General features: G+C 48.5%; 19 non-coding genes across 19 annotated transcripts; all 19 read right to left on the bottom strand.

Moving 5' to 3' along the window:
• Nucleotides 1-528: 528 nt before the first annotated feature.
• LOC142476148 (U1 spliceosomal RNA) lies at nt 529-696 on the bottom strand. Its single transcript, XR_012791391.1, has one exon. It is a non-coding gene; the product is annotated as a U1 spliceosomal RNA (small nuclear RNA).
• A 1,268-nt stretch (nt 697-1,964) lies between these two features.
• LOC142476147 (U1 spliceosomal RNA) lies at nt 1,965-2,132 on the bottom strand. Its single transcript, XR_012791390.1, has one exon. It is a non-coding gene; the product is annotated as a U1 spliceosomal RNA (small nuclear RNA).
• Nucleotides 2,133-3,409: 1,277 nt separating this feature from the next.
• On the bottom strand, nt 3,410-3,577 carry LOC142476146 (U1 spliceosomal RNA). Its single transcript, XR_012791389.1, has one exon. It is a non-coding gene; the product is annotated as a U1 spliceosomal RNA (small nuclear RNA).
• A 1,269-nt stretch (nt 3,578-4,846) lies between these two features.
• LOC142476145 (U1 spliceosomal RNA) lies at nt 4,847-5,014 on the bottom strand. Its single transcript, XR_012791388.1, has one exon. It is a non-coding gene; the product is annotated as a U1 spliceosomal RNA (small nuclear RNA).
• Nucleotides 5,015-6,303: 1,289 nt separating this feature from the next.
• LOC142476144 (U1 spliceosomal RNA) lies at nt 6,304-6,471 on the bottom strand. The gene has a single exon (XR_012791387.1). It is a non-coding gene; the product is annotated as a U1 spliceosomal RNA (small nuclear RNA).
• Nucleotides 6,472-7,739: 1,268 nt separating this feature from the next.
• Nucleotides 7,740-7,907, bottom strand: LOC142476142 (U1 spliceosomal RNA). The gene has a single exon (XR_012791385.1). It is a non-coding gene; the product is annotated as a U1 spliceosomal RNA (small nuclear RNA).
• A 1,268-nt stretch (nt 7,908-9,175) lies between these two features.
• Nucleotides 9,176-9,343, bottom strand: LOC142476141 (U1 spliceosomal RNA). The gene has a single exon (XR_012791384.1). It is a non-coding gene; the product is annotated as a U1 spliceosomal RNA (small nuclear RNA).
• A 1,263-nt stretch (nt 9,344-10,606) lies between these two features.
• LOC142476140 (U1 spliceosomal RNA) lies at nt 10,607-10,774 on the bottom strand. Its single transcript, XR_012791383.1, has one exon. It is a non-coding gene; the product is annotated as a U1 spliceosomal RNA (small nuclear RNA).
• Nucleotides 10,775-12,030: 1,256 nt separating this feature from the next.
• On the bottom strand, nt 12,031-12,198 carry LOC142476139 (U1 spliceosomal RNA). The gene has a single exon (XR_012791382.1). It is a non-coding gene; the product is annotated as a U1 spliceosomal RNA (small nuclear RNA).
• Nucleotides 12,199-13,503: 1,305 nt separating this feature from the next.
• Nucleotides 13,504-13,671, bottom strand: LOC142476138 (U1 spliceosomal RNA). Its single transcript, XR_012791381.1, has one exon. It is a non-coding gene; the product is annotated as a U1 spliceosomal RNA (small nuclear RNA).
• Nucleotides 13,672-14,948: 1,277 nt separating this feature from the next.
• Nucleotides 14,949-15,116, bottom strand: LOC142476137 (U1 spliceosomal RNA). The gene has a single exon (XR_012791380.1). It is a non-coding gene; the product is annotated as a U1 spliceosomal RNA (small nuclear RNA).
• Nucleotides 15,117-16,372: 1,256 nt separating this feature from the next.
• Nucleotides 16,373-16,540, bottom strand: LOC142476136 (U1 spliceosomal RNA). Its single transcript, XR_012791379.1, has one exon. It is a non-coding gene; the product is annotated as a U1 spliceosomal RNA (small nuclear RNA).
• Nucleotides 16,541-17,838: 1,298 nt separating this feature from the next.
• LOC142476135 (U1 spliceosomal RNA) lies at nt 17,839-18,006 on the bottom strand. The gene has a single exon (XR_012791378.1). It is a non-coding gene; the product is annotated as a U1 spliceosomal RNA (small nuclear RNA).
• A 1,277-nt stretch (nt 18,007-19,283) lies between these two features.
• On the bottom strand, nt 19,284-19,451 carry LOC142476134 (U1 spliceosomal RNA). Its single transcript, XR_012791377.1, has one exon. It is a non-coding gene; the product is annotated as a U1 spliceosomal RNA (small nuclear RNA).
• Nucleotides 19,452-20,771: 1,320 nt separating this feature from the next.
• Nucleotides 20,772-20,939, bottom strand: LOC142476133 (U1 spliceosomal RNA). Its single transcript, XR_012791376.1, has one exon. It is a non-coding gene; the product is annotated as a U1 spliceosomal RNA (small nuclear RNA).
• A 1,278-nt stretch (nt 20,940-22,217) lies between these two features.
• Nucleotides 22,218-22,385, bottom strand: LOC142476131 (U1 spliceosomal RNA). The gene has a single exon (XR_012791374.1). It is a non-coding gene; the product is annotated as a U1 spliceosomal RNA (small nuclear RNA).
• Nucleotides 22,386-23,661: 1,276 nt separating this feature from the next.
• LOC142476130 (U1 spliceosomal RNA) lies at nt 23,662-23,829 on the bottom strand. Its single transcript, XR_012791373.1, has one exon. It is a non-coding gene; the product is annotated as a U1 spliceosomal RNA (small nuclear RNA).
• Nucleotides 23,830-25,107: 1,278 nt separating this feature from the next.
• LOC142476129 (U1 spliceosomal RNA) lies at nt 25,108-25,275 on the bottom strand. Its single transcript, XR_012791372.1, has one exon. It is a non-coding gene; the product is annotated as a U1 spliceosomal RNA (small nuclear RNA).
• Nucleotides 25,276-26,551: 1,276 nt separating this feature from the next.
• LOC142476128 (U1 spliceosomal RNA) lies at nt 26,552-26,719 on the bottom strand. The gene has a single exon (XR_012791371.1). It is a non-coding gene; the product is annotated as a U1 spliceosomal RNA (small nuclear RNA).
• Nucleotides 26,720-27,724: the final 1,005 nt, after the last annotated feature.

Raw genomic sequence — 27,724 nt, 5'->3', positions numbered from 1 at the left:
GATAGAGATTGTTTTTTGCACAGCTCAGCAGATAGTCTGCAATCTGTTGCTTTTAAATGCTGCTCTTTGTTACTTTGGAGCCTAGAAACTCTAGAACGTACTGTACACTCCCTTTGTGATATCATCACAGGGGGTTGTCTGGCTACAGAGACCCAGACATACCATGTAGAACTAGGGTGGGGAGGGGGTGAAATAAAAACCCCATATCATATCCTGCAAGCAAGGACCGTCCATTTTTTCAAATCCAGATTTGATTGTAAATGTGCTGTTTTTTTCATAAATATATATATACAGTACACAGTATTTGTTTCCCTATTTCCCAATCCACCTGTGAACTTATTCCTAAACGTCTGTGCAGGTACATCATTGTCATTTGTCCCTGTTTGAGATGTTGCTAGCTGGCTATTTATTGTACATGGTGCTCCTTTTTGCCAGCAGTTATTGACCATGCCCAAAGCCCAAGCAGTGGGAATAGCAGCAGCTTGTCTGAACAAACACCTGTTTCTGTTTTTTGTAACCATCCAAAAACAGGGGAGAGCGCGCACGCAGTCCCCCACTACCAGAAATTGTGCAGTCGAGTTTCCCGCATGTGGGGAAATCGCAGAGGTCAGCTAGCTCCAAGTGCAATGAGCTAGCCTCGCCCTGGGAGAGCCACCTGCTGGAGCATGGCTTAAAACTCCCCTGCCAGGTAAGTATGAGTTGCAATGGCGCGCTGGGGGCAACTAGCCCTGTCCCAGGACAACTGTCACCCTTGTGGAGAGAGCAGCTTGGTCATTGGTGCAGCAAGCAACACAGTACCTGAGGCCTAGTATCTGAGCCGCTGCAGCCAGCACCTGCAGCAAGGAGCAGCCTAGGCCATTCCATGCAAACATTTGTGCAGCAGCAGCAGCAGCAGCAGCAGCAGCAGCAGCAGCAGCAGCAGCAGCAGCAGCAGCAATGAATATTTGTCAAACAACATAGATCCAAGACACCCCGTCCTCCTCCCCCCCCCCCCAGAAGCGAAGCAAAGCAAAGCAAAGCAAAGCCAAACCAAACCCTCCCCCCCATCCAACAAGCACCCAGAGCAGCCAAGCTTCGCCGTAAGGTACTTCTTCTTAGTTTTAAAAGAAAGAAGCAATCACTTTGAACACCGCTCAGCTCTGTCATTTCAGCTGCCGGAGAGACAGGGGGACACCATATTTCTGGGGTGGCTTTCTACATCTCCCCTACCTGCTGGCACTCTCTTTTTCTGACCTCCACTGACACCTGCTGCTGCTGCTGCTGCATAAAAAGGGAGAGGTGCCCTGTCCTGCTGGCAAACGTGACACTTTGGCCCTTACCAGCATGGCTGTTTACCTGGCATTTGCATAAATATAGAAGCAAGCTAACACTGTCTGCTGCTCCATGGATAGAGATAGATAGATAGATAGATAGATAGATAGATAGATAGATAGATAGATAGAGATTGTTTTTTGCACAGCTCAGCAGATAGTCTGCAATCTGTTGCTTTTAAATGCTGCTCTTTGTTACTTTGGAGCCTAGAAACTCTAGAACGTACTGTACACTCCCTTTGTGATATCATCACAGGGGGTTGTCTGGCTACAGAGACCCAGACATACCATGTAGAACTAGGGTGGGGAGGGGGTGAAATAAAAACCCCATATCATATCCTGCAAGCAAGGACCGTCCATTTTTTCAAATCCAGATTTGATTGTAAATGTGCTGTTTTTTTCATAAATATATATATACAGTACACAGTATTTGTTTCCCTATTTCCCAATCCACCTGTGAACTTATTCCTAAACGTCTGTGCAGGTACATCATTGTCATTTGTCCCTGTTTGAGATGTTGCTAGCTGGCTATTTATTGTACATGGTGCTCCTTTTTGCCAGCAGTTATTGACCATGCCCAAAGCCCAAGCAGTGGGAATAGCAGCAGCTTGTCTGAACAAACACCTGTTTCTGTTTTTTGTAACCATCCAAAAACAGGGGAGAGCGCGCACGCAGTCCCCCACTACCAGAAATTGTGCAGTCGAGTTTCCCGCATGTGGGGAAATCGCAGAGGTCAGCTAGCTCCAAGTGCAATGAGCTAGCCTCGCCCTGGGAGAGCCACCTGCTGGAGCATGGCTTAAAACTCCCCTGCCAGGTAAGTATGAGTTGCAATGGCGCGCTGGGGGCAACTAGCCCTGTCCCAGGACAACTGTCACCCTTGTGGAGAGAGCAGCTTGGTCATTGGTGCAGCAAGCAACACAGTACCTGAGGCCTAGTATCTGAGCCGCTGCAGCCAGCACCTGCAGCAAGGAGCAGCCTAGGCCATTCCATGCAAACATTTGTGCAGCAGCAGCAGCAGCAGCAGCAGCAGCAGCAGCAGCAGCAGCAGCAGCAGCAGCAGCAATGAATATTTGTCAAACAACATAGATCCAAGACACCCCGTCCTCCTCCCCCCCCCCCCAGAAGCGAAGCAAAGCAAAGCAAAGCAAAGCAAAGCCAAACCAAACCCTCCCCCCCATCCAACAAGCACCCAGAGCAGCCAAGCTTCGCCGTAAGGTACTTCTTCTTAGTTTTAAAAGAAAGAAGCAATCACTTTGAACACCGCTCAGCTCTGTCATTTCAGCTGCCGGAGAGACAGGGGGACACCATATTTCTGGGGTGGCTTTCTACATCTCCCCTACCTGCTGGCACTCTCTTTTTCTGACCTCCACTGACACCTGCTGCTGCTGCTGCTGCATAAAAAGGGAGAGGTGCCCTGTCCTGCTGGCAAACGTGACACTTTGGCCCTTACCAGCATGGCTGTTTACCTGGCATTTGCATAAATATAGAAGCAAGCTAACACTGTCTGCTGCTCCATGGATAGAGATAGATAGATAGATAGATAGATAGATAGATAGATAGATAGATAGATAGATAGAGATTGTTTTTTGCACAGCTCAGCAGATAGTCTGCAATCTGTTGCTTTTAAATGCTGCTCTTTGTTACTTTGGAGCCTAGAAACTCTAGAACGTACTGTACACTCCCTTTGTGATATCATCACAGGGGGTTGTCTGGCTACAGAGACCCAGACATACCATGTAGAACTAGGGTGGGGAGGGGGTGAAATAAAAACCCCATATCATATCCTGCAAGCAAGGACCGTCCATTTTTTCAAATCCAGATTTGATTGTAAATGTGCTGTTTTTTTCATAAATATATATATACAGTACACAGTATTTGTTTCCCTATTTCCCAATCCACCTGTGAACTTATTCCTAAACGTCTGTGCAGGTACATCATTGTCATTTGTCCCTGTTTGAGATGTTGCTAGCTGGCTATTTATTGTACATGGTGCTCCTTTTTGCCAGCAGTTATTGACCATGCCCAAAGCCCAAGCAGTGGGAATAGCAGCAGCTTGTCTGAACAAACACCTGTTTCTGTTTTTTGTAACCATCCAAAAACAGGGGAGAGCGCGCACGCAGTCCCCCACTACCAGAAATTGTGCAGTCGAGTTTCCCGCATGTGGGGAAATCGCAGAGGTCAGCTAGCTCCAAGTGCAATGAGCTAGCCTCGCCCTGGGAGAGCCACCTGCTGGAGCATGGCTTAAAACTCCCCTGCCAGGTAAGTATGAGTTGCAATGGCGCGCTGGGGGCAACTAGCCCTGTCCCAGGACAACTGTCACCCTTGTGGAGAGAGCAGCTTGGTCATTGGTGCAGCAAGCAACACAGTACCTGAGGCCTAGTATCTGAGCCGCTGCAGCCAGCACCTGCAGCAAGGAGCAGCCTAGGCCATTCCATGCAAACATTTGTGCAGCAGCAGCAGCAGCAGCAGCAGCAGCAGCAGCAGCAGCAGCAGCAGCAGCAGCAGCAATGAATATTTGTCAAACAACATAGATCCAAGACACCCCGTCCTCCTCCCCCCCCCCCCAGAAGCGAAGCAAAGCAAAGCAAAGCAAAGCAAAGCCAAACCAAACCCTCCCCCCCATCCAACAAGCACCCAGAGCAGCCAAGCTTCGCCGTAAGGTACTTCTTCTTAGTTTTAAAAGAAAGAAGCAATCACTTTGAACACCGCTCAGCTCTGTCATTTCAGCTGCCGGAGAGACAGGGGGACACCATATTTCTGGGGTGGCTTTCTACATCTCCCCTACCTGCTGGCACTCTCTTTTTCTGACCTCCACTGACACCTGCTGCTGCTGCTGCTGCATAAAAAGGGAGAGGTGCCCTGTCCTGCTGGCAAACGTGACACTTTGGCCCTTACCAGCATGGCTGTTTACCTGGCATTTGCATAAATATAGAAGCAAGCTAACACTGTCTGCTGCTCCATGGATAGAGATAGATAGATAGATAGATAGATAGATAGATAGATAGATAGATAGAGATTGTTTTTTGCACAGCTCAGCAGATAGTCTGCAATCTGTTGCTTTTAAATGCTGCTCTTTGTTACTTTGGAGCCTAGAAACTCTAGAACGTACTGTACACTCCCTTTGTGATATCATCACAGGGGGTTGTCTGGCTACAGAGACCCAGACATACCATGTAGAACTAGGGTGGGGAGGGGGTGAAATAAAAACCCCATATCATATCCTGCAAGCAAGGACCGTCCATTTTTTCAAATCCAGATTTGATTGTAAATGTGCTGTTTTTTTCATAAATATATATATACAGTACACAGTATTTGTTTCCCTATTTCCCAATCCACCTGTGAACTTATTCCTAAACGTCTGTGCAGGTACATCATTGTCATTTGTCCCTGTTTGAGATGTTGCTAGCTGGCTATTTATTGTACATGGTGCTCCTTTTTGCCAGCAGTTATTGACCATGCCCAAAGCCCAAGCAGTGGGAATAGCAGCAGCTTGTCTGAACAAACACCTGTTTCTGTTTTTTGTAACCATCCAAAAACAGGGGAGAGCGCGCACGCAGTCCCCCACTACCAGAAATTGTGCAGTCGAGTTTCCCGCATGTGGGGAAATCGCAGAGGTCAGCTAGCTCCAAGTGCAATGAGCTAGCCTCGCCCTGGGAGAGCCACCTGCTGGAGCATGGCTTAAAACTCCCCTGCCAGGTAAGTATGAGTTGCAATGGCGCGCTGGGGGCAACTAGCCCTGTCCCAGGACAACTGTCACCCTTGTGGAGAGAGCAGCTTGGTCATTGGTGCAGCAAGCAACACAGTACCTGAGGCCTAGTATCTGAGCCGCTGCAGCCAGCACCTGCAGCAAGGAGCAGCCTAGGCCATTCCATGCAAACATTTGTGCAGCAGCAGCAGCAGCAGCAGCAGCAGCAGCAGCAGCAGCAGCAGCAGCAGCAGCAGCAGCAGCAGCAATGAATATTTGTCAAACAACATAGATCCAAGACACCCCGTCCTCCTCCCCCCCCCCCCAGAAGCGAAGCAAAGCAAAGCAAAGCAAAGCCAAACCAAACCCTCCCCCCCATCCAACAAGCACCCAGAGCAGCCAAGCTTCGCCGTAAGGTACTTCTTCTTAGTTTTAAAAGAAAGAAGCAATCACTTTGAACACCGCTCAGCTCTGTCATTTCAGCTGCCGGAGAGACAGGGGGACACCATATTTCTGGGGTGGCTTTCTACATCTCCCCTACCTGCTGGCACTCTCTTTTTCTGACCTCCACTGACACCTGCTGCTGCTGCTGCTGCATAAAAAGGGAGAGGTGCCCTGTCCTGCTGGCAAACGTGACACTTTGGCCCTTACCAGCATGGCTGTTTACCTGGCATTTGCATAAATATAGAAGCAAGCTAACACTGTCTGCTGCTCCATGGATAGAGATAGATAGATAGATAGATAGATAGATAGATAGATAGATAGATAGATAGATAGATAGATAGAGATTGTTTTTTGCACAGCTCAGCAGATAGTCTGCAATCTGTTGCTTTTAAATGCTGCTCTTTGTTACTTTGGAGCCTAGAAACTCTAGAACGTACTGTACACTCCCTTTGTGATATCATCACAGGGGGTTGTCTGGCTACAGAGACCCAGACATACCATGTAGAACTAGGGTGGGGAGGGGGTGAAATAAAAACCCCATATCATATCCTGCAAGCAAGGACCGTCCATTTTTTCAAATCCAGATTTGATTGTAAATGTGCTGTTTTTTTCATAAATATATATATACAGTACACAGTATTTGTTTCCCTATTTCCCAATCCACCTGTGAACTTATTCCTAAACGTCTGTGCAGGTACATCATTGTCATTTGTCCCTGTTTGAGATGTTGCTAGCTGGCTATTTATTGTACATGGTGCTCCTTTTTGCCAGCAGTTATTGACCATGCCCAAAGCCCAAGCAGTGGGAATAGCAGCAGCTTGTCTGAACAAACACCTGTTTCTGTTTTTTGTAACCATCCAAAAACAGGGGAGAGCGCGCACGCAGTCCCCCACTACCAGAAATTGTGCAGTCGAGTTTCCCGCATGTGGGGAAATCGCAGAGGTCAGCTAGCTCCAAGTGCAATGAGCTAGCCTCGCCCTGGGAGAGCCACCTGCTGGAGCATGGCTTAAAACTCCCCTGCCAGGTAAGTATGAGTTGCAATGGCGCGCTGGGGGCAACTAGCCCTGTCCCAGGACAACTGTCACCCTTGTGGAGAGAGCAGCTTGGTCATTGGTGCAGCAAGCAACACAGTACCTGAGGCCTAGTATCTGAGCCGCTGCAGCCAGCACCTGCAGCAAGGAGCAGCCTAGGCCATTCCATGCAAACATTTGTGCAGCAGCAGCAGCAGCAGCAGCAGCAGCAGCAGCAGCAGCAGCAGCAGCAGCAGCAGCAATGAATATTTGTCAAACAACATAGATCCAAGACACCCCGTCCTCCTCCCCCCCCCCCCAGAAGCGAAGCAAAGCAAAGCAAAGCAAAGCCAAACCAAACCCTCCCCCCCATCCAACAAGCACCCAGAGCAGCCAAGCTTCGCCGTAAGGTACTTCTTCTTAGTTTTAAAAGAAAGAAGCAATCACTTTGAACACCGCTCAGCTCTGTCATTTCAGCTGCCGGAGAGACAGGGGGACACCATATTTCTGGGGTGGCTTTCTACATCTCCCCTACCTGCTGGCACTCTCTTTTTCTGACCTCCACTGACACCTGCTGCTGCTGCTGCTGCATAAAAAGGGAGAGGTGCCCTGTCCTGCTGGCAAACGTGACACTTTGGCCCTTACCAGCATGGCTGTTTACCTGGCATTTGCATAAATATAGAAGCAAGCTAACACTGTCTGCTGCTCCATGGATAGAGATAGATAGATAGATAGATAGATAGATAGATAGATAGATAGATAGATAGAGATTGTTTTTTGCACAGCTCAGCAGATAGTCTGCAATCTGTTGCTTTTAAATGCTGCTCTTTGTTACTTTGGAGCCTAGAAACTCTAGAACGTACTGTACACTCCCTTTGTGATATCATCACAGGGGGTTGTCTGGCTACAGAGACCCAGACATACCATGTAGAACTAGGGTGGGGAGGGGGTGAAATAAAAACCCCATATCATATCCTGCAAGCAAGGACCGTCCATTTTTTCAAATCCAGATTTGATTGTAAATGTGCTGTTTTTTTCATAAATATATATATACAGTACACAGTATTTGTTTCCCTATTTCCCAATCCACCTGTGAACTTATTCCTAAACGTCTGTGCAGGTACATCATTGTCATTTGTCCCTGTTTGAGATGTTGCTAGCTGGCTATTTATTGTACATGGTGCTCCTTTTTGCCAGCAGTTATTGACCATGCCCAAAGCCCAAGCAGTGGGAATAGCAGCAGCTTGTCTGAACAAACACCTGTTTCTGTTTTTTGTAACCATCCAAAAACAGGGGAGAGCGCGCACGCAGTCCCCCACTACCAGAAATTGTGCAGTCGAGTTTCCCGCATGTGGGGAAATCGCAGAGGTCAGCTAGCTCCAAGTGCAATGAGCTAGCCTCGCCCTGGGAGAGCCACCTGCTGGAGCATGGCTTAAAACTCCCCTGCCAGGTAAGTATGAGTTGCAATGGCGCGCTGGGGGCAACTAGCCCTGTCCCAGGACAACTGTCACCCTTGTGGAGAGAGCAGCTTGGTCATTGGTGCAGCAAGCAACACAGTACCTGAGGCCTAGTATCTGAGCCGCTGCAGCCAGCACCTGCAGCAAGGAGCAGCCTAGGCCATTCCATGCAAACATTTGTGCAGCAGCAGCAGCAGCAGCAGCAGCAGCAGCAGCAGCAGCAGCAGCAGCAGCAGCAGCAATGAATATTTGTCAAACAACATAGATCCAAGACACCCCGTCCTCCTCCCCCCCCCCCCAGAAGCGAAGCAAAGCAAAGCAAAGCAAAGCCAAACCAAACCCTCCCCCCCATCCAACAAGCACCCAGAGCAGCCAAGCTTCGCCGTAAGGTACTTCTTCTTAGTTTTAAAAGAAAGAAGCAATCACTTTGAACACCGCTCAGCTCTGTCATTTCAGCTGCCGGAGAGACAGGGGGACACCATATTTCTGGGGTGGCTTTCTACATCTCCCCTACCTGCTGGCACTCTCTTTTTCTGACCTCCACTGACACCTGCTGCTGCTGCTGCTGCATAAAAAGGGAGAGGTGCCCTGTCCTGCTGGCAAACGTGACACTTTGGCCCTTACCAGCATGGCTGTTTACCTGGCATTTGCATAAATATAGAAGCAAGCTAACACTGTCTGCTGCTCCATGGATAGAGATAGATAGATAGATAGATAGATAGATAGATAGATAGATAGATAGATAGAGATTGTTTTTTGCACAGCTCAGCAGATAGTCTGCAATCTGTTGCTTTTAAATGCTGCTCTTTGTTACTTTGGAGCCTAGAAACTCTAGAACGTACTGTACACTCCCTTTGTGATATCATCACAGGGGGTTGTCTGGCTACAGAGACCCAGACATACCATGTAGAACTAGGGTGGGGAGGGGGTGAAATAAAAACCCCATATCATATCCTGCAAGCAAGGACCGTCCATTTTTTCAAATCCAGATTTGATTGTAAATGTGCTGTTTTTTTCATAAATATATATATACAGTACACAGTATTTGTTTCCCTATTTCCCAATCCACCTGTGAACTTATTCCTAAACGTCTGTGCAGGTACATCATTGTCATTTGTCCCTGTTTGAGATGTTGCTAGCTGGCTATTTATTGTACATGGTGCTCCTTTTTGCCAGCAGTTATTGACCATGCCCAAAGCCCAAGCAGTGGGAATAGCAGCAGCTTGTCTGAACAAACACCTGTTTCTGTTTTTTGTAACCATCCAAAAACAGGGGAGAGCGCGCACGCAGTCCCCCACTACCAGAAATTGTGCAGTCGAGTTTCCCGCATGTGGGGAAATCGCAGAGGTCAGCTAGCTCCAAGTGCAATGAGCTAGCCTCGCCCTGGGAGAGCCACCTGCTGGAGCATGGCTTAAAACTCCCCTGCCAGGTAAGTATGAGTTGCAATGGCGCGCTGGGGGCAACTAGCCCTGTCCCAGGACAACTGTCACCCTTGTGGAGAGAGCAGCTTGGTCATTGGTGCAGCAAGCAACACAGTACCTGAGGCCTAGTATCTGAGCCGCTGCAGCCAGCACCTGCAGCAAGGAGCAGCCTAGGCCATTCCATGCAAACATTTGTGCAGCAGCAGCAGCAGCAGCAGCAGCAGCAGCAGCAGCAGCAGCAGCAGCAATGAATATTTGTCAAACAACATAGATCCAAGACACCCCGTCCTCCTCCCCCCCCCCCCAGAAGCGAAGCAAAGCAAAGCAAAGCAAAGCCAAACCAAACCCTCCCCCCCATCCAACAAGCACCCAGAGCAGCCAAGCTTCGCCGTAAGGTACTTCTTCTTGGTTTTAAAAGAAAGAAGCAATCACTTTGAACACCGCTCAGCTCTGTCATTTCAGCTGCCGGAGAGACAGGGGGACACCATATTTCTGGGGTGGCTTTCTACATCTCCCCTACCTGCTGGCACTCTCTTTTTCTGACCTCCACTGACACCTGCTGCTGCTGCTGCTGCATAAAAAGGGAGAGGTGCCCTGTCCTGCTGGCAAACGTGACACTTTGGCCCTTACCAGCATGGCTGTTTACCTGGCATTTGCATAAATATAGAAGCAAGCTAACACTGTCTGCTGCTCCATGGATAGAGATAGATAGATAGATAGATAGATAGATAGATAGATAGATAGATAGATAGATAGAGATTGTTTTTTGCACAGCTCAGCAGATAGTCTGCAATCTGTTGCTTTTAAATGCTGCTCTTTGTTACTTTGGAGCCTAGAAACTCTAGAACGTACTGTACACTCCCTTTGTGATATCATCACAGGGGGTTGTCTGGCTACAGAGACCCAGACATACCATGTAGAACTAGGGTGGGGAGGGGGTGAAATAAAAACCCCATATCATATCCTGCAAGCAAGGACCGTCCATTTTTTCAAATCCAGATTTGATTGTAAATGTGCTGTTTTTTTCATAAATATATATATACAGTACACAGTATTTGTTTCCCTATTTCCCAATCCACCTGTGAACTTATTCCTAAACGTCTGTGCAGGTACATCATTGTCATTTGTCCCTGTTTGAGATGTTGCTAGCTGGCTATTTATTGTACATGGTGCTCCTTTTTGCCAGCAGTTATTGACCATGCCCAAAGCCCAAGCAGTGGGAATAGCAGCAGCTTGTCTGAACAAACACCTGTTTCTGTTTTTTGTAACCATCCAAAAACAGGGGAGAGCGCGCACGCAGTCCCCCACTACCAGAAATTGTGCAGTCGAGTTTCCCGCATGTGGGGAAATCGCAGAGGTCAGCTAGCTCCAAGTGCAATGAGCTAGCCTCGCCCTGGGAGAGCCACCTGCTGGAGCATGGCTTAAAACTCCCCTGCCAGGTAAGTATGAGTTGCAATGGCGCGCTGGGGGCAACTAGCCCTGTCCCAGGACAACTGTCACCCTTGTGGAGAGAGCAGCTTGGTCATTGGTGCAGCAAGCAACACAGTACCTGAGGCCTAGTATCTGAGCCGCTGCAGCCAGCACCTGCAGCAAGGAGCAGCCTAGGCCATTCCATGCAAACATTTGTGCAGCAGCAGCAGCAGCAGCAGCAGCAGCAGCAGCAGCAATGAATATTTGTCAAACAACATAGATCCAAGACACCCCGTCCTCCTCCCCCCCCCCCCAGAAGCGAAGCAAAGCAAAGCAAAGCAAAGCAAAGCCAAACCAAACCCTCCCCCCCATCCAACAAGCACCCAGAGCAGCCAAGCTTCGCCGTAAGGTACTTCTTCTTAGTTTTAAAAGAAAGAAGCAATCACTTTGAACACCGCTCAGCTCTGTCATTTCAGCTGCCGGAGAGACAGGGGGACACCATATTTCTGGGGTGGCTTTCTACATCTCCCCTACCTGCTGGCACTCTCTTTTTCTGACCTCCACTGACACCTGCTGCTGCTGCTGCTGCATAAAAAGGGAGAGGTGCCCTGTCCTGCTGGCAAACGTGACACTTTGGCCCTTACCAGCATGGCTGTTTACCTGGCATTTGCATAAATATAGAAGCAAGCTAACACTGTCTGCTGCTCCATGGATAGAGATAGATAGATAGATAGATAGATAGATAGATAGATAGATAGATAGATAGATAGAGATTGTTTTTTGCACAGCTCAGCAGATAGTCTGCAATCTGTTGCTTTTAAATGCTGCTCTTTGTTACTTTGGAGCCTAGAAACTCTAGAACGTACTGTACACTCCCTTTGTGATATCATCACAGGGGGTTGTCTGGCTACAGAGACCCAGACATACCATGTAGAACTAGGGTGGGGAGGGGGTGAAATAAAAACCCCATATCATATCCTGCAAGCAAGGACCGTCCATTTTTTCAAATCCAGATTTGATTGTAAATGTGCTGTTTTTTTCATAAATATATATATACAGTACACAGTATTTGTTTCCCTATTTCCCAATCCACCTGTGAACTTATTCCTAAACGTCTGTGCAGGTACATCATTGTCATTTGTCCCTGTTTGAGATGTTGCTAGCTGGCTATTTATTGTACATGGTGCTCCTTTTTGCCAGCAGTTATTGACCATGCCCAAAGCCCAAGCAGTGGGAATAGCAGCAGCTTGTCTGAACAAACACCTGTTTCTGTTTTTTGTAACCATCCAAAAACAGGGGAGAGCGCGCACGCAGTCCCCCACTACCAGAAATTGTGCAGTCGAGTTTCCCGCATGTGGGGAAATCGCAGAGGTCAGCTAGCTCCAAGTGCAATGAGCTAGCCTCGCCCTGGGAGAGCCACCTGCTGGAGCATGGCTTAAAACTCCCCTGCCAGGTAAGTATGAGTTGCAATGGCGCGCTGGGGGCAACTAGCCCTGTCCCAGGACAACTGTCACCCTTGTGGAGAGAGCAGCTTGGTCATTGGTGCAGCAAGCAACACAGTACCTGAGGCCTAGTATCTGAGCCGCTGCAGCCAGCACCTGCAGCAAGGAGCAGCCTAGGCCATTCCATGCAAACATTTGTGCTGCAGCAGCAGCAGCAGCAGCAGCAGCAGCAGCAGCAGCAGCAATGAATATTTGTCAAACAACATAGATCCAAGACACCCCGTCCTCCTCCCCCCCCCCCCAGAAGCGAAGCAAAGCAAAGCAAAGCAAAGCAAAGCAAAGCAAAGCAAAGCAAAGCAAAGCAAAGCAAAGCCAAACCAAACCCTCCCCCCCATCCAACAAGCACCCAGAGCAGCCAAGCTTCGCCGTAAGGTACTTCTTCTTAGTTTTAAAAGAAAGAAGCAATCACTTTGAACACCGCTCAGCTCTGTCATTTCAGCTGCCGGAGAGACAGGGGGACACCATATTTCTGGGGTGGCTTTCTACATCTCCCCTACCTGCTGGCACTCTCTTTTTCTGACCTCCACTGACACCTGCTGCTGCTGCTGCTGCTGCTGCTGCTGCATAAAAAGGGAGAGGTGCCCTGTCCTGCTGGCAAACGTGACACTTTGGCCCTTACCAGCATGGCTGTTTACCTGGCATTTGCATAAATATAGAAGCAAGCTAACACTGTCTGCTGCTCCATGGATAGAGATAGATAGATAGATAGATAGATAGATAGATAGATAGATAGATAGATAGAGATTGTTTTTTGCACAGCTCAGCAGATAGTCTGCAATCTGTTGCTTTTAAATGCTGCTCTTTGTTACTTTGGAGCCTAGAAACTCTAGAACGTACTGTACACTCCCTTTGTGATATCATCACAGGGGGTTGTCTGGCTACAGAGACCCAGACATACCATGTAGAACTAGGGTGGGGAGGGGGTGAAATAAAAACCCCATATCATATCCTGCAAGCAAGGACCGTCCATTTTTTCAAATCCAGATTTGATTGTAAATGTGCTGTTTTTTTCATAAATATATATATACAGTACACAGTATTTGTTTCCCTATTTCCCAATCCACCTGTGAACTTATTCCTAAACGTCTGTGCAGGTACATCATTGTCATTTGTCCCTGTTTGAGATGTTGCTAGCTGGCTATTTATTGTACATGGTGCTCCTTTTTGCCAGCAGTTATTGACCATGCCCAAAGCCCAAGCAGTGGGAATAGCAGCAGCTTGTCTGAACAAACACCTGTTTCTGTTTTTTGTAACCATCCAAAAACAGGGGAGAGCGCGCACGCAGTCCCCCACTACCAGAAATTGTGCAGTCGAGTTTCCCGCATGTGGGGAAATCGCAGAGGTCAGCTAGCTCCAAGTGCAATGAGCTAGCCTCGCCCTGGGAGAGCCACCTGCTGGAGCATGGCTTAAAACTCCCCTGCCAGGTAAGTATGAGTTGCAATGGCGCGCTGGGGGCAACTAGCCCTGTCCCAGGACAACTGTCACCCTTGTGGAGAGAGCAGCTTGGTCATTGGTGCAGCAAGCAACACAGTACCTGAGGCCTAGTATCTGAGCCGCTGCAGCCAGCACCTGCAGCAAGGAGCAGCCTAGGCCATTCCATGCAAACATTTGTGCAGCAGCAGCAGCAGCAGCAGCAGCAGCAGCAGCAGCAGCAGCAGCAGCAGCAATGAATATTTGTCAAACAACATAGATCCAAGACACCCCGTCCTCCTCCCCCCCCCCCCAGAAGCGAAGCAAAGCAAAGCAAAGCAAAGCAAAGCCAAACCAAACCCTCCCCCCCATCCAACAAGCACCCAGAGCAGCCAAGCTTCGCCGTAAGGTACTTCTTCTTAGTTTTAAAAGAAAGAAGCAATCACTTTGAACACCGCTCAGCTCTGTCATTTCAGCTGCCGGAGAGACAGGGGGACACCATATTTCTGGGGTGGCTTTCTACATCTCCCCTACCTGCTGGCACTCTCTTTTTCTGACCTCCACTGACACCTGCTGCTGCTGCTGCTGCTGCTGCATAAAAAGGGAGAGGTGCCCTGTCCTGCTGGCAAACGTGACACTTTGGCCCTTACCAGCATGGCTGTTTACCTGGCATTTGCATAAATATAGAAGCAAGCTAACACTGTCTGCTGCTCCATGGATAGAGATAGATAGATAGATAGATAGATAGATAGATAGATAGATAGATAGATAGATAGAGATTGTTTTTTGCACAGCTCAGCAGATAGTCTGCAATCTGTTGCTTTTAAATGCTGCTCTTTGTTACTTTGGAGCCTAGAAACTCTAGAACGTACTGTACACTCCCTTTGTGATATCATCACAGGGGGTTGTCTGGCTACAGAGACCCAGACATACCATGTAGAACTAGGGTGGGGAGGGGGTGAAATAAAAACCCCATATCATATCCTGCAAGCAAGGACCGTCCATTTTTTCAAATCCAGATTTGATTGTAAATGTGCTGTTTTTTTCATAAATATATATATACAGTACACAGTATTTGTTTCCCTATTTCCCAATCCACCTGTGAACTTATTCCTAAACGTCTGTGCAGGTACATCATTGTCATTTGTCCCTGTTTGAGATGTTGCTAGCTGGCTATTTATTGTACATGGTGCTCCTTTTTGCCAGCAGTTATTGACCATGCCCAAAGCCCAAGCAGTGGGAATAGCAGCAGCTTGTCTGAACAAACACCTGTTTCTGTTTTTTGTAACCATCCAAAAACAGGGGAGAGCGCGCACGCAGTCCCCCACTACCAGAAATTGTGCAGTCGAGTTTCCCGCATGTGGGGAAATCGCAGAGGTCAGCTAGCTCCAAGTGCAATGAGCTAGCCTCGCCCTGGGAGAGCCACCTGCTGGAGCATGGCTTAAAACTCCCCTGCCAGGTAAGTATGAGTTGCAATGGCGCGCTGGGGGCAACTAGCCCTGTCCCAGGACAACTGTCACCCTTGTGGAGAGAGCAGCTTGGTCATTGGTGCAGCAAGCAACACAGTACCTGAGGCCTAGTATCTGAGCCGCTGCAGCCAGCACCTGCAGCAAGGAGCAGCCTAGGCCATTCCATGCAAACATTTGTGCTGCAGCAGCAGCAGCAGCAGCAGCAGCAGCAGCAGCAGCAATGAATATTTGTCAAACAACATAGATCCAAGACACCCCGTCCTCCTCCCCCCCCCCCCCAGAAGCGAAGCAAAGCAAAGCAAAGCAAAGCAAAGCCAAACCAAACCCTCCCCCCCATCCAACAAGCACCCAGAGCAGCCAAGCTTCGCCGTAAGGTACTTCTTCTTAGTTTTAAAAGAAAGAAGCAATCACTTTGAACACCGCTCAGCTCTGTCATTTCAGCTGCCGGAGAGACAGGGGGACACCATATTTCTGGGGTGGCTTTCTACATCTCCCCTACCTGCTGGCACTCTCTTTTTCTGACCTCCACTGACACCTGCTGCTGCTGCTGCTGCATAAAAAGGGAGAGGTGCCCTGTCCTGCTGGCAAACGTGACACTTTGGCCCTTACCAGCATGGCTGTTTACCTGGCATTTGCATAAATATAGAAGCAAGCTAACACTGTCTGCTGCTCCATGGATAGAGATAGATAGATAGATAGATAGATAGATAGATAGATAGATAGATAGATAGAGATTGTTTTTTGCACAGCTCAGCAGATAGTCTGCAATCTGTTGCTTTTAAATGCTGCTCTTTGTTACTTTGGAGCCTAGAAACTCTAGAACGTACTGTACACTCCCTTTGTGATATCATCACAGGGGGTTGTCTGGCTACAGAGACCCAGACATACCATGTAGAACTAGGGTGGGGAGGGGGTGAAATAAAAACCCCATATCATATCCTGCAAGCAAGGACCGTCCATTTTTTCAAATCCAGATTTGATTGTAAATGTGCTGTTTTTTTCATAAATATATATATACAGTACACAGTATTTGTTTCCCTATTTCCCAATCCACCTGTGAACTTATTCCTAAACGTCTGTGCAGGTACATCATTGTCATTTGTCCCTGTTTGAGATGTTGCTAGCTGGCTATTTATTGTACATGGTGCTCCTTTTTGCCAGCAGTTATTGACCATGCCCAAAGCCCAAGCAGTGGGAATAGCAGCAGCTTGTCTGAACAAACACCTGTTTCTGTTTTTTGTAACCATCCAAAAACAGGGGAGAGCGCGCACGCAGTCCCCCACTACCAGAAATTGTGCAGTCGAGTTTCCCGCATGTGGGGAAATCGCAGAGGTCAGCTAGCTCCAAGTGCAATGAGCTAGCCTCGCCCTGGGAGAGCCACCTGCTGGAGCATGGCTTAAAACTCCCCTGCCAGGTAAGTATGAGTTGCAATGGCGCGCTGGGGGCAACTAGCCCTGTCCCAGGACAACTGTCACCCTTGTGGAGAGAGCAGCTTGGTCATTGGTGCAGCAAGCAACACAGTACCTGAGGCCTAGTATCTGAGCCGCTGCAGCCAGCACCTGCAGCAAGGAGCAGCCTAGGCCATTCCATGCAAACATTTGTGCTGCAGCAGCAGCAGCAGCAGCAGCAGCAGCAGCAGCAGCAGCAGCAATGAATATTTGTCAAACAACATAGATCCAAGACACCCCGTCCTCCTCCCCCCCCCCCCAGAAGCGAAGCAAAGCAAAGCAAAGCAAAGCAAAGCAAAGCAAAGCAAAGCAAAGCAAAGCCAAACCAAACCCTCCCCCCCATCCAACAAGCACCCAGAGCAGCCAAGCTTCGCCGTAAGGTACTTCTTCTTAGTTTTAAAAGAAAGAAGCAATCACTTTGAACACCGCTCAGCTCTGTCATTTCAGCTGCCGGAGAGACAGGGGGACACCATATTTCTGGGGTGGCTTTCTACATCTCCCCTACCTGCTGGCACTCTCTTTTTCTGACCTCCACTGACACCTGCTGCTGCTGCTGCTGCTGCTGCTGCTGCATAAAAAGGGAGAGGTGCCCTGTCCTGCTGGCAAACGTGACACTTTGGCCCTTACCAGCATGGCTGTTTACCTGGCATTTGCATAAATATAGAAGCAAGCTAACACTGTCTGCTGCTCCATGGATAGAGATAGATAGATAGATAGATAGATAGATAGATAGATAGATAGATAGATAGAGATTGTTTTTTGCACAGCTCAGCAGATAGTCTGCAATCTGTTGCTTTTAAATGCTGCTCTTTGTTACTTTGGAGCCTAGAAACTCTAGAACGTACTGTACACTCCCTTTGTGATATCATCACAGGGGGTTGTCTGGCTACAGAGACCCAGACATACCATGTAGAACTAGGGTGGGGAGGGGGTGAAATAAAAACCCCATATCATATCCTGCAAGCAAGGACCGTCCATTTTTTCAAATCCAGATTTGATTGTAAATGTGCTGTTTTTTTCATAAATATATATATACAGTACACAGTATTTGTTTCCCTATTTCCCAATCCACCTGTGAACTTATTCCTAAACGTCTGTGCAGGTACATCATTGTCATTTGTCCCTGTTTGAGATGTTGCTAGCTGGCTATTTATTGTACATGGTGCTCCTTTTTGCCAGCAGTTATTGACCATGCCCAAAGCCCAAGCAGTGGGAATAGCAGCAGCTTGTCTGAACAAACACCTGTTTCTGTTTTTTGTAACCATCCAAAAACAGGGGAGAGCGCGCACGCAGTCCCCCACTACCAGAAATTGTGCAGTCGAGTTTCCCGCATGTGGGGAAATCGCAGAGGTCAGCTAGCTCCAAGTGCAATGAGCTAGCCTCGCCCTGGGAGAGCCACCTGCTGGAGCATGGCTTAAAACTCCCCTGCCAGGTAAGTATGAGTTGCAATGGCGCGCTGGGGGCAACTAGCCCTGTCCCAGGACAACTGTCACCCTTGTGGAGAGAGCAGCTTGGTCATTGGTGCAGCAAGCAACACAGTACCTGAGGCCTAGTATCTGAGCCGCTGCAGCCAGCACCTGCAGCAAGGAGCAGCCTAGGCCATTCCATGCAAACATTTGTGCAGCAGCAGCAGCAGCAGCAGCAGCAGCAGCAGCAGCAGCAGCAGCAGCAGCAATGAATATTTGTCAAACAACATAGATCCAAGACACCCCGTCCTCCTCCCCCCCCCCCCAGAAGCGAAGCAAAGCAAAGCAAAGCAAAGCAAAGCCAAACCAAACCCTCCCCCCCATCCAACAAGCACCCAGAGCAGCCAAGCTTCGCCGTAAGGTACTTCTTCTTAGTTTTAAAAGAAAGAAGCAATCACTTTGAACACCGCTCAGCTCTGTCATTTCAGCTGCCGGAGAGACAGGGGGACACCATATTTCTGGGGTGGCTTTCTACATCTCCCCTACCTGCTGGCACTCTCTTTTTCTGACCTCCACTGACACCTGCTGCTGCTGCTGCTGCTGCTGCATAAAAAGGGAGAGGTGCCCTGTCCTGCTGGCAAACGTGACACTTTGGCCCTTACCAGCATGGCTGTTTACCTGGCATTTGCATAAATATAGAAGCAAGCTAACACTGTCTGCTGCTCCATGGATAGAGATAGATAGATAGATAGATAGATAGATAGATAGATAGATAGATAGATAGATAGAGATTGTTTTTTGCACAGCTCAGCAGATAGTCTGCAATCTGTTGCTTTTAAATGCTGCTCTTTGTTACTTTGGAGCCTAGAAACTCTAGAACGTACTGTACACTCCCTTTGTGATATCATCACAGGGGGTTGTCTGGCTACAGAGACCCAGACATACCATGTAGAACTAGGGTGGGGAGGGGGTGAAATAAAAACCCCATATCATATCCTGCAAGCAAGGACCGTCCATTTTTTCAAATCCAGATTTGATTGTAAATGTGCTGTTTTTTTCATAAATATATATATACAGTACACAGTATTTGTTTCCCTATTTCCCAATCCACCTGTGAACTTATTCCTAAACGTCTGTGCAGGTACATCATTGTCATTTGTCCCTGTTTGAGATGTTGCTAGCTGGCTATTTATTGTACATGGTGCTCCTTTTTGCCAGCAGTTATTGACCATGCCCAAAGCCCAAGCAGTGGGAATAGCAGCAGCTTGTCTGAACAAACACCTGTTTCTGTTTTTTGTAACCATCCAAAAACAGGGGAGAGCGCGCACGCAGTCCCCCACTACCAGAAATTGTGCAGTCGAGTTTCCCGCATGTGGGGAAATCGCAGAGGTCAGCTAGCTCCAAGTGCAATGAGCTAGCCTCGCCCTGGGAGAGCCACCTGCTGGAGCATGGCTTAAAACTCCCCTGCCAGGTAAGTATGAGTTGCAATGGCGCGCTGGGGGCAACTAGCCCTGTCCCAGGACAACTGTCACCCTTGTGGAGAGAGCAGCTTGGTCATTGGTGCAGCAAGCAACACAGTACCTGAGGCCTAGTATCTGAGCCGCTGCAGCCAGCACCTGCAGCAAGGAGCAGCCTAGGCCATTCCATGCAAACATTTGTGCTGCAGCAGCAGCAGCAGCAGCAGCAGCAGCAGCAGCAGCAATGAATATTTGTCAAACAACATAGATCCAAGACACCCCGTCCTCCTCCCCCCCCCCCCCAGAAGCGAAGCAAAGCAAAGCAAAGCAAAGCAAAGCAAAGCAAAGCAAAGCAAAGCAAAGCAAAGCAAAGCAAAGCCAAAGCAAACCCTCCCCCCCATCCAACAAGCACCCAGAGCAGCCAAGCTTCGCCGTAAGGTACTTCTTCTTAGTTTTAAAAGAAAGAAGCAATCACTTTGAACACCGCTCAGCTCTGTCATTTCAGCTGCCGGAGAGACAGGGGGACACCATATTTCTGGGGTGGCTTTCTACATCTCCCCTACCTGCTGGCACTCTCTTTTTCTGACCTCCACTGACACCTGCTGCTGCTGCTGCTGCTGCTGCTGCTGCATAAAAAGGGAGAGGTGCCCTGTCCTGCTGGCAAACGTGACACTTTGGCCCTTACCAGCATGGCTGTTTACCTGGCATTTGCATAAATATAGAAGCAAGCTAACACTGTCTGCTGCTCCATGGATAGAGATAGATAGATAGATAGATAGATAGATAGATAGATAGATAGATAGATAGATAGATAGATAGAGATTGTTTTTTGCACAGCTCAGCAGATAGTCTGCAATCTGTTGCTTTTAAATGCTGCTCTTTGTTACTTTGGAGCCTAGAAACTCTAGAACGTACTGTACACTCCCTTTGTGATATCATCACAGGGGGTTGTCTGGCTACAGAGACCCAGACATACCATGTAGAACTAGGGTGGGGAGGGGGTGAAATAAAAACCCCATATCATATCCTGCAAGCAAGGACCGTCCATTTTTTCAAATCCAGATTTGATTGTAAATGTGCTGTTTTTTTCATAAATATATATATACAGTACACAGTATTTGTTTCCCTATTTCCCAATCCACCTGTGAACTTATTCCTAAACGTCTGTGCAGGTACATCATTGTCATTTGTCCCTGTTTGAGATGTTGCTAGCTGGCTATTTATTGTACATGGTGCTCCTTTTTGCCAGCAGTTATTGACCATGCCCAAAGCCCAAGCAGTGGGAATAGCAGCAGCTTGTCTGAACAAACACCTGTTTCTGTTTTTTGTAACCATCCAAAAACAGGGGAGAGCGCGCACGCAGTCCCCCACTACCAGAAATTGTGCAGTCGAGTTTCCCGCATGTGGGGAAATCGCAGAGGTCAGCTAGCTCCAAGTGCAATGAGCTAGCCTCGCCCTGGGAGAGCCACCTGCTGGAGCATGGCTTAAAACTCCCCTGCCAGGTAAGTATGAGTTGCAATGGCGCGCTGGGGGCAACTAGCCCTGTCCCAGGACAACTGTCACCCTTGTGGAGAGAGCAGCTTGGTCATTGGTGCAGCAAGCAACACAGTACCTGAGGCCTAGTATCTGAGCCGCTGCAGCCAGCACCTGCAGCAAGGAGCAGCCTAGGCCATTCCATGCAAACATTTGTGCAGCAGCAGCAGCAGCAGCAGCAGCAGCAGCAGCAGCAGCAGCAGCAGCAATGAATATTTGTCAAACAACATAGATCCAAGACACCCCGTCCTCCTCCCCCCCCCCCCAGAAGCGAAGCAAAGCAAAGCAAAGCAAAGCAAAGCCAAACCAAACCCTCCCCCCCATCCAACAAGCACCCAGAGCAGCCAAGCTTCGCCGTAAGGTACTTCTTCTTAGTTTTAAAAGAAAGAAGCAATCACTTTGAACACCGCTCAGCTCTGTCATTTCAGCTGCCGGAGAGACAGGGGGACACCATATTTCTGGGGTGGCTTTCTACATCTCCCCTACCTGCTGGCACTCTCTTTTTCTGACCTCCACTGACACCTGCTGCTGCTGCTGCTGCTGCTGCATAAAAAGGGAGAGGTGCCCTGTCCTGCTGGCAAACGTGACACTTTGGCCCTTACCAGCATGGCTGTTTACCTGGCATTTGCATAAATATAGAAGCAAGCTAACACTGTCTGCTGCTCCATGGATAGAGATAGATAGATAGATAGATAGATAGATAGATAGATAGATAGATAGATAGATAGATAGAGATTGTTTTTTGCACAGCTCAGCAGATAGTCTGCAATCTGTTGCTTTTAAATGCTGCTCTTTGTTACTTTGGAGCCTAGAAACTCTAGAACGTACTGTACACTCCCTTTGTGATATCATCACAGGGGGTTGTCTGGCTACAGAGACCCAGACATACCATGTAGAACTAGGGTGGGGAGGGGGTGAAATAAAAACCCCATATCATATCCTGCAAGCAAGGACCGTCCATTTTTTCAAATCCAGATTTGATTGTAAATGTGCTGTTTTTTTCATAAATATATATATACAGTACACAGTATTTGTTTCCCTATTTCCCAATCCACCTGTGAACTTATTCCTAAACGTCTGTGCAGGTACATCATTGTCATTTGTCCCTGTTTGAGATGTTGCTAGCTGGCTATTTATTGTACATGGTGCTCCTTTTTGCCAGCAGTTATTGACCATGCCCAAAGCCCAAGCAGTGGGAATAGCAGCAGCTTGTCTGAACAAACACCTGTTTCTGTTTTTTGTAACCATCCAAAAACAGGGGAGAGCGCGCACGCAGTCCCCCACTACCAGAAATTGTGCAGTCGAGTTTCCCGCATGTGGGGAAATCGCAGAGGTCAGCTAGCTCCAAGTGCAATGAGCTAGCCTCGCCCTGGGAGAGCCACCTGCTGGAGCATGGCTTAAAACTCCCCTGCCAGGTAAGTATGAGTTGCAATGGCGCGCTGGGGGCAACTAGCCCTGTCCCAGGACAACTGTCACCCTTGTGGAGAGAGCAGCTTGGTCATTGGTGCAGCAAGCAACACAGTACCTGAGGCCTAGTATCTGAGCCGCTGCAGCCAGCACCTGCAGCAAGGAGCAGCCTAGGCCATTCCATGCAAACATTTGTGCAGCAGCAGCAGCAGCAGCAGCAGCAGCAGCAGCAGCAGCAGCAATGAATATTTGTCAAACAACATAGATCCAAGACACCCCGTCCTCCTCCCCCCCCCCCCAGAAGCGAAGCAAAGCAAAGCAAAGCAAAGCAAAGCCAAACCAAACCCTCCCCCCCATCCAACAAGCACCCAGAGCAGCCAAGCTTCGCCGTAAGGTACTTCTTCTTAGTTTTAAAAGAAAGAAGCAATCACTTTGAACACCGCTCAGCTCTGTCATTTCAGCTGCCGGAGAGACAGGGGGACACCATATTTCTGGGGTGGCTTTCTACATCTCCCCTACCTGCTGGCACTCTCTTTTTCTGACCTCCACTGACACCTGCTGCTGCTGCTGCTGCTGCTGCATAAAAAGGGAGAGGTGCCCTGTCCTGCTGGCAAACGTGACACTTTGGCCCTTACCAGCATGGCTGTTTACCTGGCATTTGCATAAATATAGAAGCAAGCTAACACTGTCTGCTGCTCCATGGATAGAGATAGATAGATAGATAGATAGATAGATAGATAGATAGATAGATAGATAGATAGATAGATAGAGATTGTTTTTTGCACAGCTCAGCAGATAGTCTGCAATCTGTTGCTTTTAAATGCTGCTCTTTGTTACTTTGGAGCCTAGAAACTCTAGAACGTACTGTACACTCCCTTTGTGATATCATCACAGGGGGTTGTCTGGCTACAGAGACCCAGACATACCATGTAGAACTAGGGTGGGGAGGGGGTGAAATAAAAACCCCATATCATATCCTGCAAGCAAGGACCGTCCATTTTTTCAAATCCAGATTTGATTGTAAATGTGCTGTTTTTTTCATAAATATATATATACAGTACACAGTATTTGTTTCCCTATTTCCCAATCCACCTGTGAACTTATTCCTAAACGTCTGTGCAGGTACATCATTGTCATTTGTCCCTGTTTGAGATGTTGCTAGCTGGCTATTTATTGTACATGGTGCTCCTTTTTGCCAGCAGTTATTGACCATGCCCAAAGCCCAAGCAGTGGGAATAGCAGCAGCTTGTCTGAACAAACACCTGTTTCTGTTTTTTGTAACCATCCAAAAACAGGGGAGAGCGCGCACGCAGTCCCCCACTACCAGAAATTGTGCAGTCGAGTTTCCCGCATGTGGGGAAATCGCAGAGGTCAGCTAGCTCCAAGTGCAATGAGCTAGCCTCGCCCTGGGAGAGCCACCTGCTGGAGCATGGCTTAAAACTCCCCTGCCAGGTAAGTATGAGTTGCAATGGCGCGCTGGGGGCAACTAGCCCTGTCCCAGGACAACTGTCACCCTTGTGGAGAGAGCAGCTTGGTCATTGGTGCAGCAAGCAACACAGTACCTGAGGCCTAGTATCTGAGCCGCTGCAGCCAGCACCTGCAGCAAGGAGCAGCCTAGGCCATTCCATGCAAACATTTGTGCAGCAGCAGCAGCAGCAGCAGCAGCAGCAGCAGCAGCAGCAGCAGCAGCAATGAATATTTGTCAAACAACATAGATCCAAGACACCCCGTCCTCCTCCCCCCCCCCCCAGAAGCGAAGCAAAGCAAAGCAAAGCAAAGCAAAGCCAAACCAAACCCTCCCCCCCATCCAACAAGCACCCAGAGCAGCCAAGCTTCGCCGTAAGGTACTTCTTCTTAGTTTTAAAAGAAAGAAGCAATCACTTTGAACACCGCTCAGCTCTGTCATTTCAGCTGCCGGAGAGACAGGGGGACACCATATTTCTGGGGTGGCTTTCTACATCTCCCCTACCTGCTGGCACTCTCTTTTTCTGACCTCCACTGACACCTGCTGCTGCTGCTGCTGCTGCTGCATAAAAAGGGAGAGGTGCCCTGTCCTGCTGGCAAACGTGACACTTTGGCCCTTACCAGCATGGCTGTTTACCTGGCATTTGCATAAATATAGAAGCAAGCTAACACTGTCTGCTGCTCCATGGATAGAGATAGATAGATAGATAGATAGATAGATAGATAGATAGATAGATAGATAGATAGATAGAGATTGTTTTTTGCACAGCTCAGCAGATAGTCTGCAATCTGTTGCTTTTAAATGCTGCTCTTTGTTACTTTGGAGCCTAGAAACTCTAGAACGTACTGTACACTCCCTTTGTGATATCATCACAGGGGGTTGTCTGGCTACAGAGACCCAGACATACCATGTAGAACTAGGGTGGGGAGGGGGTGAAATAAAAACCCCATATCATATCCTGCAAGCAAGGACCGTCCATTTTTTCAAATCCAGATTTGATTGTAAATGTGCTGTTTTTTTCATAAATATATATATACAGTACACAGTATTTGTTTCCCTATTTCCCAATCCACCTGTGAACTTATTCCTAAACGTCTGTGCAGGTACATCATTGTCATTTGTCCCTGTTTGAGATGTTGCTAGCTGGCTATTTATTGTACATGGTGCTCCTTTTTGCCAGCAGTTATTGACCATGCCCAAAGCCCAAGCAGTGGGAATAGCAGCAGCTTGTCTGAACAAACACCTGTTTCTGTTTTTTGTAACCATCCAAAAACAGGGGAGAGCGCGCACGCAGTCCCCCACTACCAGAAATTGTGCAGTCGAGTTTCCCGCATGTGGGGAAATCGCAGAGGTCAGCTAGCTCCAAGTGCAATGAGCTAGCCTCGCCCTGGGAGAGCCACCTGCTGGAGCATGGCTTAAAACTCCCCTGCCAGGTAAGTATGAGTTGCAATGGCGCGCTGGGGGCAACTAGCCCTGTCCCAGGACAACTGTCACCCTTGTGGAGAGAGCAGCTTGGTCATTGGTGCAGCAAGCAACACAGTACCTGAGGCCTAGTATCTGAGCCGCTGCAGCCAGCACCTGCAGCAAGGAGCAGCCTAGGCCATTCCATGCAAACATTTGTGCAGCAGCAGCAGCAGCAGCAGCAGCAGCAGCAGCAGCAGCAGCAATGAATATTTGTCAAACAACATAGATCCAAGACACCCCGTCCTCCTCCCCCCCCCCCCAGAAGCGAAGCAAAGCAAAGCAAAGCAAAGCAAAGCCAAACCAAACCCTCCCCCCCATCCAACAAGCACCCAGAGCAGCCAAGCTTCGCCGTAAGGTACTTCTTCTTAGTTTTAAAAGAAAGAAGCAATCACTTTGAACACCGCTCAGCTCTGTCATTTCAGCTGCCGGAGAGACAGGGGGACACCATATTTCTGGGGTGGCTTTCTACATCTCCCCTACCTGCTGGCACTCTCTTTTTCTGACCTCCACTGACACCTGCTGCTGCTGCTGCTGCTGCTGCATAAAAAGGGAGAGGTGCCCTGTCCTGCTGGCAAACGTGACACTTTGGCCCTTACCAGCATGGCTGTTTACCTGGCATTTGCATAAATATAGAAGCAAGCTAACACTGTCTGCTGCTCCATGGATAGAGATAGATAGATAGATAGATAGATAGATAGATAGATAGATAGATAGATAGATAGATAGATAGAGATTGTTTTTTGCACAGCTCAGCAGATAGTCTGCAATCTGTTGCTTTTAAATGCTGCTCTTTGTTACTTTGGAGCCTAGAAACTCTAGAACGTACTGTACACTCCCTTTGTGATATCATCACAGGGGGTTGTCTGGCTACAGAGACCCAGACATACCATGTAGAACTAGGGTGGGGAGGGGGTGAAATAAAAACCCCATATCATATCCTGCAAGCAAGGACCGTCCATTTTTTCAAATCCAGATTTGATTGTAAATGTGCTGTTTTTTTCATAAATATATATATACAGTACACAGTATTTGTTTCCCTATTTCCCAATCCACCTGTGAACTTATTCCTAAACGTCTGTGCAGGTACATCATTGTCATTTGTCCCTGTTTGAGATGTTGCTAGCTGGCTATTTATTGTACATGGTGCTCCTTTTTGCCAGCAGTTATTGACCATGCCCAAAGCCCAAGCAGTGGGAATAGCAGCAGCTTGTCTGAACAAACACCTGTTTCTGTTTTTTGTAACCATCCAAAAACAGGGGAGAGCGCGCACGCAGTCCCCCACTACCAGAAATTGTGCAGTCGAGTTTCCCGCATGTGGGGAAATCGCAGAGGTCAGCTAGCTCCAAGTGCAATGAGCTAGCCTCGCCCTGGGAGAGCCACCTGCTGGAGCATGGCTTAAAACTCCCCTGCCAGGTAAGTATGAGTTGCAATGGCGCGCTGGGGGCAACTAGCCCTGTCCCAGGACAACTGTCACCCTTGTGGAGAGAGCAGCTTGGTCATTGGTGCAGCAAGCAACACAGTACCTGAGGCCTAGTATCTGAGCCGCTGCAGCCAGCACCTGCAGCAAGGAGCAGCCTAGGCCATTCCATGCAAACATTTGTGCAGCAGCAGCAGCAGCAGCAGCAGCAGCAGCAGCAGCAGCAGCAGCAGCAATGAATATTTGTCAAACAACATAGATCCAAGACACCCCGTCCTCCTCCCCCCCCCCCCAGAAGCGAAGCAAAGCAAAGCAAAGCAAAGCAAAGCCAAACCAAACCCTCCCCCCCATCCAACAAGCACCCAGAGCAGCCAAGCTTCGCCGTAAGGTACTTCTTCTTAGTTTTAAAAGAAAGAAGCAATCACTTTGAACACCGCTCAGCTCTGTCATTTCAGCTGCCGGAGAGACAGGGGGACACCATATTTCTGGGGTGGCTTTCTACATCTCCCCTACCTGCTGGCACTCTCTTTTTCTGACCTCCACTGACACCTGCTGCTGCTGCTGCTGCTGCTGCATAAAAAGGGAGAGGTGCCCTGTCCTGCTGGCAAACGTGACACTTTGGCCCTTACCAGCATGGCTGTTTACCTGGCATTTGCATAAATATAGAAGCAAGCTAACACTGTCTGCTGCTCCATGGATAGAGATAGATAGATAGATAGATAGATAGATAGATAGATAGATAGATAGATAGAGATTGTTTTTTGCACAGCTCAGCAGATAGTCTGCAATCTGTTGCTTTTAAATGCTGCTCTTTGTTACTTTGGAGCCTAGAAACTCTAGAACGTACTGTACACTCCCTTTGTGATATCATCACAGGGGGTTGTCTGGCTACAGAGACCCAGACATACCATGTAGAACTAGGGTGGGGAGGGGGTGAAATAAAAACCCCATATCATATCCTGCAAGCAAGGACCGTCCATTTTTTCAAATCCAGATTTGATTGTAAATG

This window comes from Ascaphus truei, unplaced genomic scaffold (genome assembly GCF_040206685.1).
Source record: "Ascaphus truei isolate aAscTru1 unplaced genomic scaffold, aAscTru1.hap1 HAP1_SCAFFOLD_1464, whole genome shotgun sequence".
Classification (NCBI taxonomy): Eukaryota; Metazoa; Chordata; class Amphibia; order Anura; family Ascaphidae; genus Ascaphus; species Ascaphus truei.
The sequence above is the reverse complement of the archived record's forward strand: the minus strand, read 5'-3'. Positions and strand labels throughout refer to the sequence as shown.